At 52.2% G+C, this 17345-nt stretch overlaps 1 protein-coding gene across 3 annotated transcripts in view; it reads right to left on the bottom strand.

Moving 5' to 3' along the window:
• LOC112991341 (discoidin domain-containing receptor 2-like) overlaps positions 1-16810 on the bottom strand; it is a 59718-nt gene extending 42908 nt beyond the window's left edge. The window contains exon 1 of one of the 3 annotated variants that reach the window (XM_064523622.1): positions 16672-16810. The gene's annotated coding sequence lies outside the window, so the exon portion shown is untranslated. Of the gene's footprint in view, positions 1-394; positions 550-16285; positions 16387-16671 lie in introns of those variants that run through there. The other 2 variants (XM_064523623.1, XM_026113773.2) reach the window with 2 other exon arrangements.
• Positions 16811-17345: the final 535 nt, after the last annotated feature.

The following is a 17345-nucleotide window of genomic DNA, read 5'->3' as shown; positions in this document are numbered from 1 at the left end:
GTCGGACTCTGCCCTAGCCCCAAATTAAGACGAGCATGACTGAAAAGCTCAAACGCTGCGCGTTCGCCTACGGAAGGGCCGCAGAAAATGCCGCCGCACGGAGAAGCGCACCGTCCAGCTTCATGTTTCTACCGAACAGAAGATATCGCAGAGCCTCGAGGCGCCTGGGCGCGCAGCGCTCTACCTGCGAGGAAGGCCAGCGCGCCGAGACCCGCCATCGCCTCGCCAGCGCAGGCAGGAAAGCCTTCGCCTCCCAACGCCGCCACCTCTAAAAAACCACCCTCCATCTCCAGCAACCGCCCCAACGGTGCTCGCGTTTCGCCCAGCGGAGGAAACGCGCAGGGGGGAGAGCGGAGGCCAAGCTCAGAGGCGCCTCAAGCGCGAAGGCCCCTACCTGCCGTGCCGAGGGGCTGCCGAGGCCGGGACCAACCGAACCGCGGCTTTGGGGCTCCCACAGACGGAGAACAGCTTCGACCTGCTGCGCGGCTTGCCATCGGCACGCACGAGCTGTTCAAACTCGCGCGACTCCTCCCTCCCCGGGCGCCCACGGACAGGCCCGAGGATGGCCCTGCCTCGAGCAGCACCGTTCCCATGGCGACTCCTGCCCGAACAGATGGAAACAGAGCCGCTCAAAAAAAAAACGGGGCCGTCCTGGATTCCTGCGCTCTTCCCCGCTCCGCCAGCCCCTCCTCGCTCCAGCGCGCTCCCCGGGGGCTGCTCCGCTGGCACACCGCCCAGGCTCTGCCTGGAGATAGGCCAAGCTTTGAATTCATTTAGTCAAACCACAACATAAAGCAGCTCTCGCGCTCAGGAAGCGAGGCCCGTGTAGTCCCGGGGGCGAGCTGGGCCCGGTGCTGCCGAACCGGCTCGCTCCTCGGCCACCGGTGCTCTCGGGAGACGCCGCAGCACGGGCATCCCCCCCCCCAACACCACCGTCTCCACGCGCTCAAAGCTCTCCTCCGGCCTGCGCTGCTCATGAGGGAAAAGCAAAAAGCAAAGACGTAATGAGCCTTTTATTAACTCCAGCCAAGAGAATTACCGTGACCAAGGAGCAGCACAGGGGGCTGCTCGCTCCGAAGTTTTTCCTGGAAAAGAGAGAGCCTAGCCGCGTCTCCCTGGGCTGGGATCCCCCGGAAGGGAAGATCCCTACAGCAGCTGTCAGGCAGCTGCAGGACACGGCGTTTCATTCCCTTTTCACTTCAAAATACAGAAATGGGGGGGGGGGGGGGAAAGAGATACAGAACTCAACACCCGAAGGCGGCGCTTTGGGGACAGCTACCGAGTGTCATCGGGAGGTGAAGCACTCGGGGCACTGCTGAGGCCAGGAGCAGGACGGGCAGGAGTGCAGGAGGCACCATGGCAGCTCCAGGGACCGGGCAGGCCGCGGGCATGCTGCTGAGCCTGCTGGGGCACATGGGTGAGGAGGCACCGCCGCGGGGCTGCCAGACTGCTCTTGGGCTGGGCAGCCCAGCAAAACACTTCTTGGCTCCCCCCAGCCGCAGCTGGGCTCAGCCAAGCAGCAGAGCAGAGCTCCTGCACTCGAGAGGGTTTAGGGACCTGTGAGGAGGCATCAAGAGCCTCTCGCTCATCTCCAGGTTCCTGCCTCCTAGCACTGCCCCCGGCGGTGGCTGCACCAGTGATGTGGGGCTGCCGAGACCCCTTCTCCCCCCACCTCCAGGCCCAGGACCACCTCGCCAGCACAGCTTGCTCTCCCGGCATTCACAGCTCCCCTCCACTGGGTCCTTGCTCAAAGGAGTCAAGATAACTGACAGATGTGGTGCCCTTATAATCTCCGTTTGGTATCAATCTCGTGACCGACCCAAACAGCACTGCCATTCCTGTACTCTGTCACGAGAGCCGGAGGAACAGCGGTTGCAGGAACAGGCCTGCAGGCGCAGCAGGCAGGGCCAGTGCAACGCGCTCGCCGACGCCAGGCAGCGCGACACCAGCAAGCTCGCGGTGACCGGCTCGGCTCCAGGGAAAGGGGCCCACGGAGATGGCAAAGCAGGACCGGGCACAGGGCCACTGATATGATTTCATGTTTTGGAAAACTGGAGTGCAGGTCTGACCACAGCGCAGCAGCAGCTACCCCCATACCTCCCGAGGCAGGGGGCCAAAAGCAGGAGGGGCAGAGGGGACCGCGTTAAAGACCGCTCAGGGTGGAGGTGCCAGAGGGGAACTGGCAGTGCTGTGTTTTGAAGTTGGCAACTGCACTAGAAGACTGAATAGCTGGGGCGGGGGGGGGGTACATTGCCACAGCATTCATCTGCAGAAGCCAAATCCTTTGGGGTGAGGGCGACAGTGCAGCAACCCCGCGAGCGAGCAGGAGCGCAGGTTTGATTCTGGAACTGGGAGGAGCAACGGGAGGAGCTGGTGCCTTTGCAGCAAGAGGGGCTGGCCAGTGGGGCCCCACGCAACCACGCGAGAGGCCCCACGGCAAGGTACACAGCCACACGTGCAGCCAGGAACCCGCTCCAGCAGCGGCCGACACTGGGGGCAGCAAGGCAAGGCGGGAAGCTCCGGAGTTAGGGCTGCGGGAGGGCGAGCTGCAGCGGTCACTGGAGCCCTGCAGGCTGCCTGGTCCAAATGAGGCAGGCTGCAGCAGGCTGGGGCCACGCTAACCCTGCTCCTGGGTGACCAAGGCCACTGGGATTTGAGAGGAATGTCGCCTGGGGGTCACTGGTGTGACCCTGCAGTTAGGAGACCAGCAGCAGGGAACAGCACAGCAGAGGGAGACTGAGGAGCAGAAGCACTTTGCTGACTCGTCAGTTTGGAAACGCAGCAGCAGGTGCTGGCCTGCCTCCAGCAAGGAGGCCAAACAGCGAGGAGCAGGGCTGCGAGGGCCCGTTTGGACGCTCCAGGAGAGGGGAAGCATCCTGCTGGGGTCAGGCAGGTGAGCAGGGACAGGACATGGCTGCTGCTGTTGTACAGCACGAAGCACATCAGGGGACACCACAGCAGAAAGCTGAGAAGCAGGGACAGCAGCACAGCAATCCACCCCACCCCTCAAATTCCCTTATGCTACACCAGGCTTCAAGCAGGAATGAGAGAAAAAGCACAAACAGAAGAACATCTCATTTGGCACTGAAGAACCACCACCAGACAGGAACCACACTGAGTCCTATCTACTAAGGGCATATGGGAAAATACAGCTGTGAGCTGAAATTCAGGTTCATATGTGCAGTCAGATGCCACCTTGCTATCTTCTTCCCTGCCTCCTTACCCCACCTCAGCCACACAATCCACGTCCACACTGACACTCCAAGTAGAAAGCTATTTACTTTCCCCCCACCTTGGGAAGTTTTCCCATGTTTTAGTGTGTTAAATCAGCTCTCAGAGGGGATCAGATAATCACCAAGGCTCATATACTTCTGTTCCAAGCCATATATGACCAGCAGCAGCTTGGAAGCAAAAAGTCATGAGACCTCTGCCCACAAAGCCATACCCAAACAGGGTGTTACCTATTCAGATGAAACACTAGGCACTCTCCTACCAAAATAAGGATGCCTCCCCCATCCACATAGCAGCCCACAGGGACTGAACCTGGATACAGACCCATGGGGTAAGCTGGGCTCAACAAGATTCCCTTTGGATGACATGGGGCAGAAGATACCTCTGGGAGGGTACCAGAAGGAAGTCCTGGAGAAAAGCCAATAAAAGCACCAGTGCAAGTGCCTTCCACCAAGTATCAAGGATCTGGAGAGAGCTCCCCACTCCCTCACAGAGCTGGGAAGAGCAAGGGCCCAGCTTGCCCAGGGAGCAGAGGAGCTCTGTTCCCTGGGGAAGGACATGCCGTGGGGGCACAAAGCACTGCTAGAGAACTGCAAAGCTCACAGTAAAACTGTTACTTTCAATACCTAAGCACAGAAATGGGCTGTCTGCTAGATGTCCTGTGAAATGTAACTTGATCCTGGCATAGCTATACATTCACTAGGCAGTTCTAGGCAAAGCAAAGCAGAAAATAGTCCTTTCTTTCCCCCTCCCTTACTGGAACAAGCCCAAATGCACATGATAACAAATCCCACTCAAAGCTATTACAAACTGAAGTACTTCAAGTTTTGCATCTCCCATCTCAGAGGGAGCATAGTTCTGCAATAGCATCATCCTTTCTCAAATTGTGTGTTTGAGACTTCCTAATGACCTCATAGCAGCACATGTGACCACTAAGTCATCTTCTCAAAGGACTAGAAATAACATCAACAGACGCTGTTTTGGTTTTGCACAGAACAGCTTTCTGCAGCATGAGCAGGTTTCCAAACAGCAAGGGAACAGACCCAGCTCAGGCCCCGGCTGGCATTTATAGCTTCTCCAACAGATTGCATTTGGCTTCAGAAAAGATCAAACCAATTAACAGAGGAAGATCCATTAACAAATCTCTAAATCCCATATGCAAATTTAGACACAAAAGCCTGTTTATTCTGATATGGGCCAATTTCGCTATTTTTAAGGAGTCATGTGGTATTCTGCAACCCATAATATTTCAAAAGCACTGCAGAAGAGATGAAAGGTGGTCACACAAAATAGAAAATAGTGCCTTGAAAGTGTTGTCAGTTGCTTATAACCCTGACATGTTTTAAGAGGCTTAAATAGGACTTCTGTTTTCTTTAAAATTCATTTTGTTCTTGGAATTGGCTTACACACGTGCTCTGTGTTTTTTAAAAAGCTTTTTCTTCTCATCTCTATGTTTAAAATAGCATCCATAGTTGGTCAAGTCCAAGCAGCAAAGCAGAAAATTGAAGTCTGTGGGTGATAAGGGTTAGCAGTTCACACTCAGATCAGGAAGCTGCCTTTTGCTTTCCCAGTGCTTCTGCATGATCTGGTGACACCGGGAGAAGTAAATGAAGCAACGCTGACAAGCGCTTTGATGCTAAGGTGAAGGCAACTAGACAATCCCCTGAAGTTAACATTTAGACGAATGGCTGAAAACAGACTATCTTGAACATCTGAGCAGATCCCTCCTCTGTACTGAGCCCTGCAAAGCTCTTATGGAGGAAGAGCTACATAATCACAAAACTAAGGCCAAGAGAGAGGCACCAGATCCTAAAACTTGTGGCCAGAGAGGTCCCCCAGTTAGCTGTCATACAGGAATACAGGGCCAAGTGAGAATAAAAAAAGACAAGATTAGAGCAGAGCCTAAAAGCGTTTTTCTGCCAGGCATCTCGCCCTGCATCAGCACAACAGGTCGCTTCAGCACTCCCACCAGGCTGCCCGTCCCACCCAGGAGCTTTTCAAACTGAGCCAATGCAGAAGACTGGACTGCTCAAAGTCTGCTAGGACCCTTTCGCAGCAAAGAAAGCAACCTCTAGCCGTATACCCCAGGGAAGCATGGAGAAAGAGCAAAACTTGGCACTAGGATGAGGGAAAGTTTGGGAAGCCTGTGTGGCATCCTCTCAAAAAGCCTGCAAGTGTGACAAACCACTGTTTTATACAGTGCTGGCTACAACTACATCTTGCTTCTTTACCTATGCAGCAAGCTGCATATACCGCAGGATTACTGGAAGAGGGCTGAGAGGTGACATGACAGTGAATGGGGCAATATTTGCAGACACCCGGCCTTCCCCAAGTACAGCCCCACGCACGCCTAAGCAGTGTAAAAGGAGAAGGGATTTCAGAGCGCAAGGGAAGCGTTCACACCCCCCCATCCCACACCACGCTGAGAAAGCTGTTCCCGCACTGCAGACAGCCTCAGGAGAGTCCAGAAGAGGGCAAATACCACAGCAGCATAGCATCTCCTTTGCACCCCAGTGATTGCCCTGCAGCTAAATCACTAAAATAAGCACAACCTCTGCTCCAGCCACAGGAAGCATCTCCATGCTCCCAGCTGACAAAATTCTGCAGCTGCGCCAAGCTGCCTTGTTGCTGGGCTCACAGGCAGCTGCACGGAGAAATCCCATTTCCACTGGGATGCAGGAGCAGAACAGGCCCTCAGCACCGCTTCACCCAGTGGCTGCCATCACGACCACATCCAGCCAGGACCCAAACCTCACTGCCCTCTCATTAGGAGCTTTAACACTGCCATGAAAGACCCAAACAGCAGTACCCAGCAGCTTCCTGCTTACCCTATGTTTTAAACACCACAGTTCCCAGCTGCTATGTTTTGGGCTGCCTCAAAGATGTGGATGAAGAGAGAGGGAAGGAAAGTTGTACTTACACCATGAGATCAGTTCAGCTTTAGTTGCTGCAATGAACAGTGAACACTTCATCCAGAGAAAGAGAAAGCTTCTTGGGTAGCAGGGAGGCCCAGCAAGGAGATACGTGTAAACACTTTCTCTGATCATCTTTGCCAATTGAACTGTAAGAAAGGGGCCAGAGAGAAACATCATGTGCAAACAGTCATCCTCCCTATCCCTGGACACTGGGACCAGCACAAGCAGGATGTCTCCAGCCTCTCTGCCTCGCTGTTGTCTGCATGTCAAGCCAAGCACCCGCTGGTGTCCTGCAACGTTGAGCACTGCAGATGAGAACCACTGCTACTCCAAGGAAGGGCTTAACTCACTCAGGAGCAAATAAGTCTCTGCCCAGGGCTTAAATGGCTGGAGAGAGCTTTTGACACCTAAACCCTGGAAGCAGTTGATACATGTTCAGCAGGCATCTGGCCTCTTTCAAAGTTGACCCTACTTCTTTAAGCACAGGATTATCCACTGTCCTAAGCAACTACCCTCCACACTTTTTGTCCCCATTCCAGTGGGCCAGCTCTCTCTGCCCTCTGCAGTGAGTTCAGAGGAAGCAGGCATAAAAGAGCTACCACTGATGAGCTGAGTTGTGTGGGTCCTAGGGCCTGCTGGAGAACAAGCCCTGCCATCTCACAAGCAGTGACCCTTTTCTGTATCTCCTACTCTCTCCTCAGAGCTTGCCAAGTCTGTATTGGGCATGTTTCAGGTCAGAAAATTATAGGTTGTGGGGACCTGAGAAGACCGGCACTTGAGCAGTTATTCCAAATCCAGCCCCTAGAAAAGCTAATCAACTTCCTTCACTGTAGACTTTACTCCAGAGACATGGAGAAGTCAAGCAGAAAGCCAAAGCAAACCATGAGAATCAGCTACAAGCTTCAGAGAGGAAGAAGCACATGGAAGAGACTCAGCACAAACCATTCGCTCTCCCCTGCCACAGACACCAAAGCCAACAGAACTGAATGAGCAGAACATAGCTTGTGACAGAGACAGTCACAGCTCCTTAGTCTGAGGCATAATACTGCTGCAAAATTAAGTGGTGTACCAAAGAATTGGCCAGAAAAAAAGCTGTCAAGATCAGCCTCTAGCCAAGGTCCCAGAAGTCTTGTATAGCTGTTGCTCCAGGACCCTGTGGCCCCACAACCCAAAACCTGTCCTCTGCACTTTAGGCCCAAGCTAGCATGCAAGGAGCAGCTGACAACAGTAAGCACCACATTTCTGTGATTCCTCAGCAAGGACTATCATCTTCAAATAACCCAAAGATAACAAAAGCCAGCACTCACAGCTCTCTTCCCTGGCTCTAGTATGGGGGGAGGCACAAGGGGCTCGTGGGTGAGGAGTGCAGCTTGGCAGAACACCAACAAGCCTTTCTGCTCAGAGACAGCAAGAACTTTTAATGCACCCAAAGACGATGTTCCTCACTCCACAGCACCAGACTCATCCAAGACAGTTTGATTTACACCGAAACAGGACCACAACCCAAGTCTCCAGGCAAATACAGAACACAGGACAGCATAACGATTACAGCTGGCAACATCATGATTAACTCATAGGAGCTCTCATGTTTAATGCCAGTGAAGGTGGTACATTATTTCAGAATCTTCTCCCCCCCCCCCCCCCACCATCTCCCCACTACATGAGGCGATGGCAGCATCCAGGGATGCAGCCAAGTTAGAGTCGGTCTAGCAGCAAAGAGGCTTTGGCCAGTGGAGCTTTTACCTCCTCAGCAGCTCCTTGCATTTCAACCATTTCCCTTTCAAGCAAGGCCTTGTGGCCCAAGTATAGGAATGTTGCAATCTCCTATTTTGTCTGCAGAAAGCCAGCCCAGCCCAGATGAAACAGTAGGCCTCTGGTCTGGCCTACCATGACTACATGCCATTCATCGACATCGGCTGCATCCAGAAGCTTGTGGTATTTCTGGAGGCAAGTTTACTTCTCAGATGTAGAGAACCGTCCTGCTCCCATTAACACTCAGGAGCATGATGGGCAACTTGGATGTGCACTCCAACAGGCACACTGATCTCATGACCTGGTATTTTTCTGAAATAAATACAAGCCTCTGGGGAAAACCCTCTCCTCCCATCACAAGGGACTGAGGAGGGCAGATAAAAAGCATGCCTTCTGTATGTGTGTCCACAGCCTGCTCTCAACAGCTGGCCTGCTCCCAATCCCACACTAAACTTCAGGGTAAGGGATGCTCTCAGCGCTTATCTTGTGCTTTCTGACAAGAGCAGCTCATATCTGGGCAAACAATACAGCCAAAACTGATGGGAACACACCCATTATTTTATTTACACAATGGGACACAGGCTGTATAAGTGCTGCTTCACCTGTAATAGTCCATGCAAACATGAGAAAACCACCTAACAAGATGCTTGCCTTTCATCTACGGAAAGAGAGTTAGGATCTGGTCATATATCCCCTACTGACGTGGAAGACAGAAGTTTTCAGATATATTATGCATTACACCATTTGTCCTACTGAGGTATTTCCTAATAGTTCACTTAAATGTTTTTAAACCTGCAGGATGAGGTAATTCAAAGCCAAATGGAAAACCCACACTGTAAGGTGGTTCACTGGTATAGCTCAAGCAAAAGCAACCAAAAGCCAATGTGGCATGGTACACTGCTCCATCCTTGGACATTTTCAAGACTTGGCCAGACAAAGCCATGGCTGAGTTGATCATATGCTGGAGACAGTCCCACTTCAAGCAGGAGGTGAGATCTCCAAGTGTCCTTTCCAACCAGTATTTCCATGATTCTGTGCTAGAGAATGAGAAGAGGTGGAATAATTACTACCAGTTTTGTGAAAGACTTGTCTCTTCAGAGAAACCTGATGCATTTCCAGCATATATTAAAAGCTTGGTAAACAAAGATATCCTCACTGACACAACTGGGGCCAATTTTGTACTGACAGACACTGGAATGCTAGTATTTGTGCCCAGATCTCAAACAGGATCAATATACTGAGTCAGACTGTCCTAGCCAATAGTTCTCAAAAAGTTCACAGCAGCTAGAAAAGTCATTCCCTAGTGCAAGACTTTACTCTAGGGAGGTCTTAGATGTATCCTTCCAGTATTGGGATGAGGCGACAAAAGTGCCATACCAGAGACTGAACCAGTCCTAAGCACTTGCAGGCTCAGCCATCAGAAAGGCAGCAGCACATCTGCACAAGGAGCCATGCAGGGGGCAATCGGGAAGCAGCCGCAGGCACTGTGGCTAGAGAGGGCAGCTGGCCAGCGAAGCACGCAGAATAAACTGCTGTTGCCTCCTCCCGCCTGTCTACCTGTGGTGCTGCCAGGACTGACTGACACCAGCCAAAAGTCATTTCTCAGGATGGAGCCCTACCCAGGTTGTCTCAAAACATGAAAGAAAGTACAAGACTGTTGCTAGCTAAGTACCTAGATAGATGGCGTCAAACTGACGTAAAGGACACTTTGGAAAGTACGGTTATTTGAATAATATCCATCACAATCCAGACAAATGCAAAACACATGCGCTTAAAAAATCAAAGTCCATGGGATGAATTTACAGCATTGGGACCTATGTCCAGGGAAACAGCAAGGGAGCTCGCTGCGTGGCTCGCTCCGCCAGTCAGCCGATTTGCCCTCTTCAGCAGCTGAATCACACCACACATGGCCAACTTCACATCCCAAACAATAACACGGCGCTGGAGGCTCACGCCGCACATGTTCACGCAAGCACCCACTGCTCGGCCCCACTATACATGCAGAAACGAAAGATAAACATTCCTGAAGATCACATTACCCAGCGTGAAGATGTGACAGCTTGTCAGGGGCAGTGGAAACAGCCCTGAGCTTAGTGAAAAGCAATTATAGATTGACATTTTCATATTAGAGAATACGAGTACTCCAGCTATTCCTGCTGCAGCTTTCATTTTTCTTTTTTTGTACTCTTTGACATGCAGAAATAAAGGATGGACGACAAATCTTGAATCCTGGCTAGTTCAGCTCTCAATAAAGAGGCCACACAAATCACTAAGACCACTTCCAAATGATACATTCAACAAAAATATGCCCAGATTCTTATCCTTCGAGGAAAAAGAAAAGCAGCAAATAGTGTGCTCTACAGCAGTATTTGCTCACTTTTTAGCAGCTCTGTTACTGAGGGGTGGGACACTTTTACACCTTAAATGTTATTCCCAGAGAAACTGAACTTCTCATTTTCACTGCGTAAATCCATCTGATTGGAAGAAAATACCCCACCCTATTCTTCTGGCTTCCAAATTGCAGCTGGCAGACTTGAGATGCACAACAATTCTTGGGAAGAAACAACTGTTTACTTTGTCCCTCCCTCCTCTTGTCCTCTTGCCCTCTCCTCCATCTCCCATGGCACAAACCAATCCTCTCCTACGACTGCTCGACTGGAGCTGCCCGGCAGGACTGGCTTCAGGTTCATCAGCCGTTCAGAGCTGTGCGCTGCAGAGCTCTGCAGACAGATCCAGGCACAGTGCTCGAACATCACGAAAGGAGAGTCAAACCAGGTCAGGCGAGCATCATCCACCCCGGGAGTCCTTCCAAGCAAACACCCAGAGAGCTGCTGCGCTAGGAACAGACAGGCCCACACATCCAAACGTTGGAACAACTCCACCCAGCTTAATCCCTTGCTCATGCATTCTGCAAGCATTAGTTCCGAGTGGGCTGCTGTTCTAAAAGCTCCATACCTGTAGCTCCACAGACAAAATAAGGTTTAGGCAGCACTCTTCAGGCTACACATCCCCACCTCCCACGCACACGCAAGGCTCTTCCCGGCCAGCAGCCGCAGGCGATCATCGGGGGCCTGCAGGTGACTAGCCTGCGAGCAGGCCCGAGCAGGATCCCGTCCAAGAGCAGCAAGCAGCCCGAAGAACGAAATGGTTGAGCTGCTAAGAAAAATACACAACTTCACTGAAATCAGTCAGAGCAACAAGTGTTTTATCACTCTTTCATTAAAAGAGGGATCCTGGGATTACTAACCACCAAGTAAGGAAATGGAGCTGAAGCAACTTACATTCACAACTGTTTTATCTGGGGAATAAAACAATACAAAGACATAGAAATAGGAGATATCCAGTAGATATTGACTTCTATTACACTATACACTCACAAGGACTCTAAACTAGAAATTGGGAACAAGCAGCTCCCTATTCCCCTTACCAACATTAGTGAAACCCTACTTTATTTTTCCACAAAATTATTTTTGCATAACTAGTACTTTCTTGATGTGGAGGACAAAATCACTCCAGGCGTGAAGAGGCCCTGGGATCAGAAAGGCACCGTTCCATTTTAAAGCAAGACCCATTCTCTTGGGCAAAGTTACTGGCAAGAAAGCTTTTCAGCTTGTTCCTTTACACTGTGAGCACCCATCATCATCACAGAAGAGTCTTGCTTAATTTGCAACATTCTTAATGACAGCTGTGATTATTTTGGAAGAGGCAGCTTACTAAGGACACCTTAAACTCAGCTGCCACTGAGAAAAAGGGAAAACAAGGACCCTTTCAAAAGGGAGCAGGATTTTGTGCAATTTTCCACAGCAGAACATGAACACTCAGTCTCTGACACTAAGTTCTCATGCATTAACAGCAAAAGTACTATCAGTTTTACACAAATTCCTTTGCTGAAGCCAACAGAAAAATGTGGAATTGAAGTGGATGAGTCTTCTCTAGCTTGGGCTTATCCCAGCACCACAAATGCTAGACAGAAACAGAGCTAAGGAAAGATGAAACACTTTCTTACTGTCTTCTGTTGTTGTCCAAGCAAGGGGGCCTAGCACTTAAGAGCATCCCTTGGTACCCTCTACATCCATAAAGTGCTTTCTGGAGCGCAAAGCTGCCCCAAAGACAGATTCTTCTGCAGTCTCTAGTGTTTTGTATGTGCCATGAGGACACTGGACATGTGACTTGTGCATTAAATCTTTCTGGCTCACCAGTCTGAGTTCGGATTCTTTCCCTGCAAAACACACTGCATGATCTCATCTGCAAGCAATCAGCCTGAGAAATCAGCTTGTTAAAGGAAGCTTCTAGGAAAGCAGAGATGTCTCTGGAGACTTTGGGGGCCTATACAATTTTAACCAGTTTGTTAAACCCCAGCTGCTCTTCTCCCCAAAGGGGTCACACAACCAAGAAACCATTTCTCCTCCCACACAATTCCAGACAGCAGGACAGTTTGCCAACACCTAACTGGAGCATCACATTTTGATTCTCCACAGTCTGAAAGCGCTCACACTTGTATGCAAACTTTCATTTTAAGAAGCCACTGAAAGAGTGTAAGAACAAACTAAGGGCTCCAAGTTAACTATCATCCAGAAAAGGAATCTGTTAAACAGGGAACAGTGGTAACCTGAACATGTAAGACAGTATTTCCCTCATTTCTGGATTCTTGACATATATATCAGCATTTCGCCACAATTACCAGCTGGACTCTAGACACACCCCCAAAGAGAGGAATCGTCAACACAGCAGGAGCTGTGAAGAGGAGTGAGGGAACAACAGCGTCCCTGGAAAGTCAACTTTACCCTGAGATTGTTGAAAATGATGTGAAGGAATTTCGCCTAGTTTCTGGTGAAGCTCCAGGAACATCCAGAAGTCCTATGCTCTTCCCAGTGCTAAATTCACACTAGTCACCAGGCTTTGCTTCCTGGTGACAGCCTTGGGGAAGCAGGAGCAGACCCAAGAGTGTAGGAAGAGAAATGCAGCGATCGATTCCCAGATTACGCTATCGGTTCCTCAATGCGGGGATGGCTGCACCTTGCTCTCCTTAGAGGAAGCATCGTGGTGGGTAGAACAAGCAGCATTCCTCTTGTGCCTGCAAACTCAGACTTGCATCTCCTGAGCTTTCAGAAGAACAAGGACAGCCACTCTTACACCCCAAAGGGAAGCAGGACCTTGCTCCTGTCTTTTCTTCAGTGAAAGCCTGCATAGCTGCCCTCAACAGCATCAACGGGGCAGCCCTTTCCCAGACACTGCTGGTCATTCAAGTACTTCGAAAGATTTTCCTTGAAATTCTTGCATACAAATGACTGTTCAATGTTCAACACAGTGTATGGGGAGAAGGGGGAACTACCAAACCAAACAAAAAACCCACCAGCCCGTCTCTAACAACAGATTAGGAGAACTGAATCCTTGCTTCTTCTCAGCCACGGATTCTTTCATGTGAAATCATTATTCATGGCTTCCAGCACCCATTTTCAGTTCAACTTGCAAAAGTAACTGTTATGAAACAAGCAGAAGGAAGCGAATCAAGAGTAGAAAGACAGCACACATTTATTACCATGAGGACAGAAGATCACTTTAGCCGCACTGAGTTCTCCCTCAGTTTGTCTCTCCACTGAAGCTACTTATTACTTCTTAAAAAGATAACCTACACCTCAACCACTAGCTCCTGGAATCACTATGAGAATCACCAGGAGGAACACTGCCCCATACGATGCTGGACAACAGAGTCGCAGTGCAACTCTTTTGCTCAATGACACCTTCTAGCTTCAAAATGCTACACTGAACTTCACGTAAGCTTGAAGGACCAAGAAATACTGCCTTGAAGCAGCTTTTAGCTCTCTATGCCATTAAAAAATACCATAGCTCTGTTTGACTACAAACATTCAGGCTAAACGAAATGTTATGAGGGAAAAAAGTCTCTTCCAAACTCTTTACTCCTTAGCCAAATTCCTAATTTTACAAGATTAGGAGCAGAAACTCCCCCACACATATGTTAGCTACTAAAAGCAAAGTATACTACCCAGGTACAGGACAACTGCCCCTGAAAGCCTGGGAAAACACATCTCAGTAAATTCAGAGCAGGAAAGGGGGGCAGGCACAATATTGAAGGGCTCAGCTGCTACCTCCTACAGTGCAGTTTCTCAACCAAATCGTGAAGGGGAAGAAAAAGGAGATTTTCCGGCTCAAGTTCCAACTCCTTTTTAAAAAAATCAGTTTATAACCACTTAAAATAAACACAGTAAGAACAACTGTGCAGTAACTGGGAACCTGCAAAAACAGCTGCAGCTAGAAAGCAGTTCAAGCAACATTTGGCAAACCTGAGCCGATACAAATGGCCCGAGGGGATGGCAGACATTTAGGGATTATGGGAATGAGACAACAGATTTCACCCAAGAGCTCCAACAGGGAATCTGCCTGGAGTTGATTCAGCCAAGGTGTGTCGGATGGAAGCAGCCATCCCATCCATGCTGTTCACCACGGAGGTGGGCATTTGCTCCAAGTTACATCAGCCTCCCCCCAGATGCCCCCGCCTTCCTCGTGCCTTGCATGGTCTCAGAGCAGCCCAGAGCATCCAACTGGGCCTGCCCTGTCACAGAGGGCGTTTCAGAGCAACGCCGTGGTCAGCCATGCTGTTGCCCACACCTGACCCCCGGAAACCCCCCCCCCCCCCCCCGCAAGCACACTGCCCAGGAAGGGCAGGGGGCAAGGAGCAAGCCAAATACTCTGACACAAGGATTTGTGGACATTTCAGCCAACATGAAGCTACTCTAGAATATCTTCAGCAGAAGAACCAGCAACCGCATGAGCTACAGTAAAAAGGGGCTCTTCTAGAGACAAACCATCCAGTCCTCTTTCCACTCCACTTTGGACTCCAGTTGAAATGAATCCACGATATTTAGAGTCTCAGGCAACTTTTTGCCACCCTCTCCTCAGCTCATGTCAGGACTGGAGGATCCAAATCTCCATTCGGTGTCATGCAAGGAAGTCTCTTAAGCCTCAGTAGACAACCACCTACTTTGAACTTCCTCCTCCGCTGCAAAGTTGATGGTTTTCAATTACACATGGTTCTAGTTGTTGTTGGCTCTCCTTCCCTCACCACAGACCTGTGCTCACAGCTTCTGGATGACCAGGGCCGTGCCATACACAAGAGCCAAACTCAGAGATGCAACAAAACATCAATTGCCTTCCTCACAAAAATAGTCTTCCGGGACAGGGAACTGAATGAGAAAAATGAGAGCTGCTGAGAAATGCAAGGGGTCAAAAGGCAGGTCACCTGGGCTGGTCTCGCAGAGGAGGAAAGGGGGAGAAAGCCTACAGGTTTCACATGGAAGGCTCCTGGATGTTTCTCAGGCTAAGCTGATTTACAAGCTGCAGTCTGGGATCACCAGAAGGCCGCAGGTCACTTGCTAGCAGCAAAAAAAAAAAAAAAATCTCACATACCCCAACATCTTTCCCAGGGGACAAACAAACACCTAGGCAATAGATCCAGATCTTCCAAAAATAGAATCACTTCTCGCGATTACGTTTCGCGCGCCGCAACGGCCAGAGCCCGCAGGCCGAGCAACGAGCTCCAAGAGGCATCGCGGCTAATCCGCAAAGAGCTTTGCCTCACTCTGACAGCCCGCGTCGTCCAGGCAATCAGGCTAAACGGACATAAGAGCCTTTCTAATTTTACTGTCCGCAGAGAGAAGGCAGGAATGTCCGACAGAGGAGCAGAAAGGCCTCTCTGCCCACACACTCCGGCAGTCCTGGCTCCGCAGCTGCAGAACTGCTACGGTTTTTTTTAATCGCTTTTTTTCAATGGAGTTGGTTGAAGAGAAAAAGAATGGGTCGGCGTTTCAAACGGAAGCGCTTCAAAACGTGGATTTATCCCACTTTTATGCTTTACGAGTTTGAAACATGGAAACAAGCGTCTCGGTGGCGCCCCTTCTGAACGCTGTCCCCTTTCTGCCCCCAACAACAGCGCAAAACACCCAGAGCTCCACTTGATCACTTTTTCCTTTCTTTCCTTTTTCCTTTGGCTTAAGAAAAGAGTCTTAAACTTAAAGAGTTAACGTGAAAGAGTTGCAGATTCACGTATTTTATCTTCTCCCACTATCCCGCCTCTGAACTAACGCTTACAAGCCCGAGCGGCAAAAGAAGTAGAAAAACCAACCGGAGGACTCACACGCATTGTGTTATTAGCAGCAAAAGGAGAAAAAAACACGAGTGAAGCAAACCGAAATACGGGATTTTAACCGCACAAGACGCCAAACGGGGAGCCCAGCCCGAGCGCGAGGCTCCCCTGGAGGCCGGCCCGGCCGAGAGCCGCCTTTCACAAAGGAACAACGGGCGAAGCCGCCCGCCGGCGCCTGTCGCGGGGGCTCCCGGGGACGAGCCCCGGCCGCGGCTCCGCCACGTACCTAGCGCAGGTGCCGCCGCCGCCGCGGTGCTGCCGGCTGCCGCCCGCCGCCGCGCCCCGCCCGCGGGAACCTGCCCGCGCGCCGCTCCAGGCCCGCTCGGCCCGCGCCGGGAGCGGGAGGCGGGCGGCAGCCGGAGCCGGCGGGGAGGCGCAGCGAGGAGGACGGCGCTGCCCTCCGGGCTCATCGCCTCCACCGAGCGGGGGCAGAGAGCGGCGCCAAACCGCCTCGAAACGCCGCTCCCGCGGCCCCGCGCACCGCCCCCGCCAGGCCGCGGCAGCGCGGCGCGGCCCCGCCGGCGCCCCCGGCCCGCCCGCCCGCGGGGAGCCCCGCGGAGCCTCCGCCGCCTCCCGGCGCGGCGGCGGGCGGGGGTGGGGCCGCGCGCTTACCTGCGAGCGGGAGCCCGAGCGGCGGCGGGGCGCGGGCGGGAGCGCTGCATCACGCCCCCCTTCCGGCCGCCGGGCGGGCGAGGGCGGGGGCGGCCGCGGCCTCGCCGCTCTTAAAGCGACAGCGCGCCGGGCCGCGGGGCGGGGCGGGGCGGTGTCGCCATGGCAACGCTGCCCGCCGCCGCCGCGGGCAGGGCGGGCGCGGAGCCTCCCGGCCCGGGGTCCCGGGCTCCTGCGGGAGGGGGCGGCGGGGGGGGCAGCGGCGGCAGCGGCGCTGGCGGGGCCTGGCTGCCCGGGCGGCCTCCAGCCCGGCCCCGCCGCGGTGCTCCGTGTGCCTCGGGGCCCAGCCGTGTTCCCGGGTCGTGACATGTTCCTCAGGGCCCTGCCCTGTTGTGCGTCGCGGCCCAGCCGTTTGCCTGGGTCGTGACATGTTCCTCAGGGCTTTGCCATGTTCCTGTGTCAGCCCGTGTGCCTGAGGGCCCTGCTGTGTTTGTGGGTCACCCTCTGTGCCTTGGAGCCGTGCCGTGTCCCCAGGTCAGCCTGGGTACCTCAGGGCCTTGCCCTGTTCCTGGGTCATCCTGTGCTTCCTGGGTCATGACATGTTCCTCAGGGCCTTGCCCCGTTCCTGGGTCATCCCATGCACCTCAGGGCCTGGCTGTGTCCCAGGATCACCCTGT

This window comes from Dromaius novaehollandiae, chromosome 20 (genome assembly GCF_036370855.1).
Source record: "Dromaius novaehollandiae isolate bDroNov1 chromosome 20, bDroNov1.hap1, whole genome shotgun sequence".
Classification (NCBI taxonomy): domain Eukaryota; kingdom Metazoa; phylum Chordata; class Aves; order Casuariiformes; family Dromaiidae; genus Dromaius; species Dromaius novaehollandiae.
Note: the sequence above shows the minus strand (reverse complement) of the source record. Positions and strands in the feature narration are given on the sequence as shown.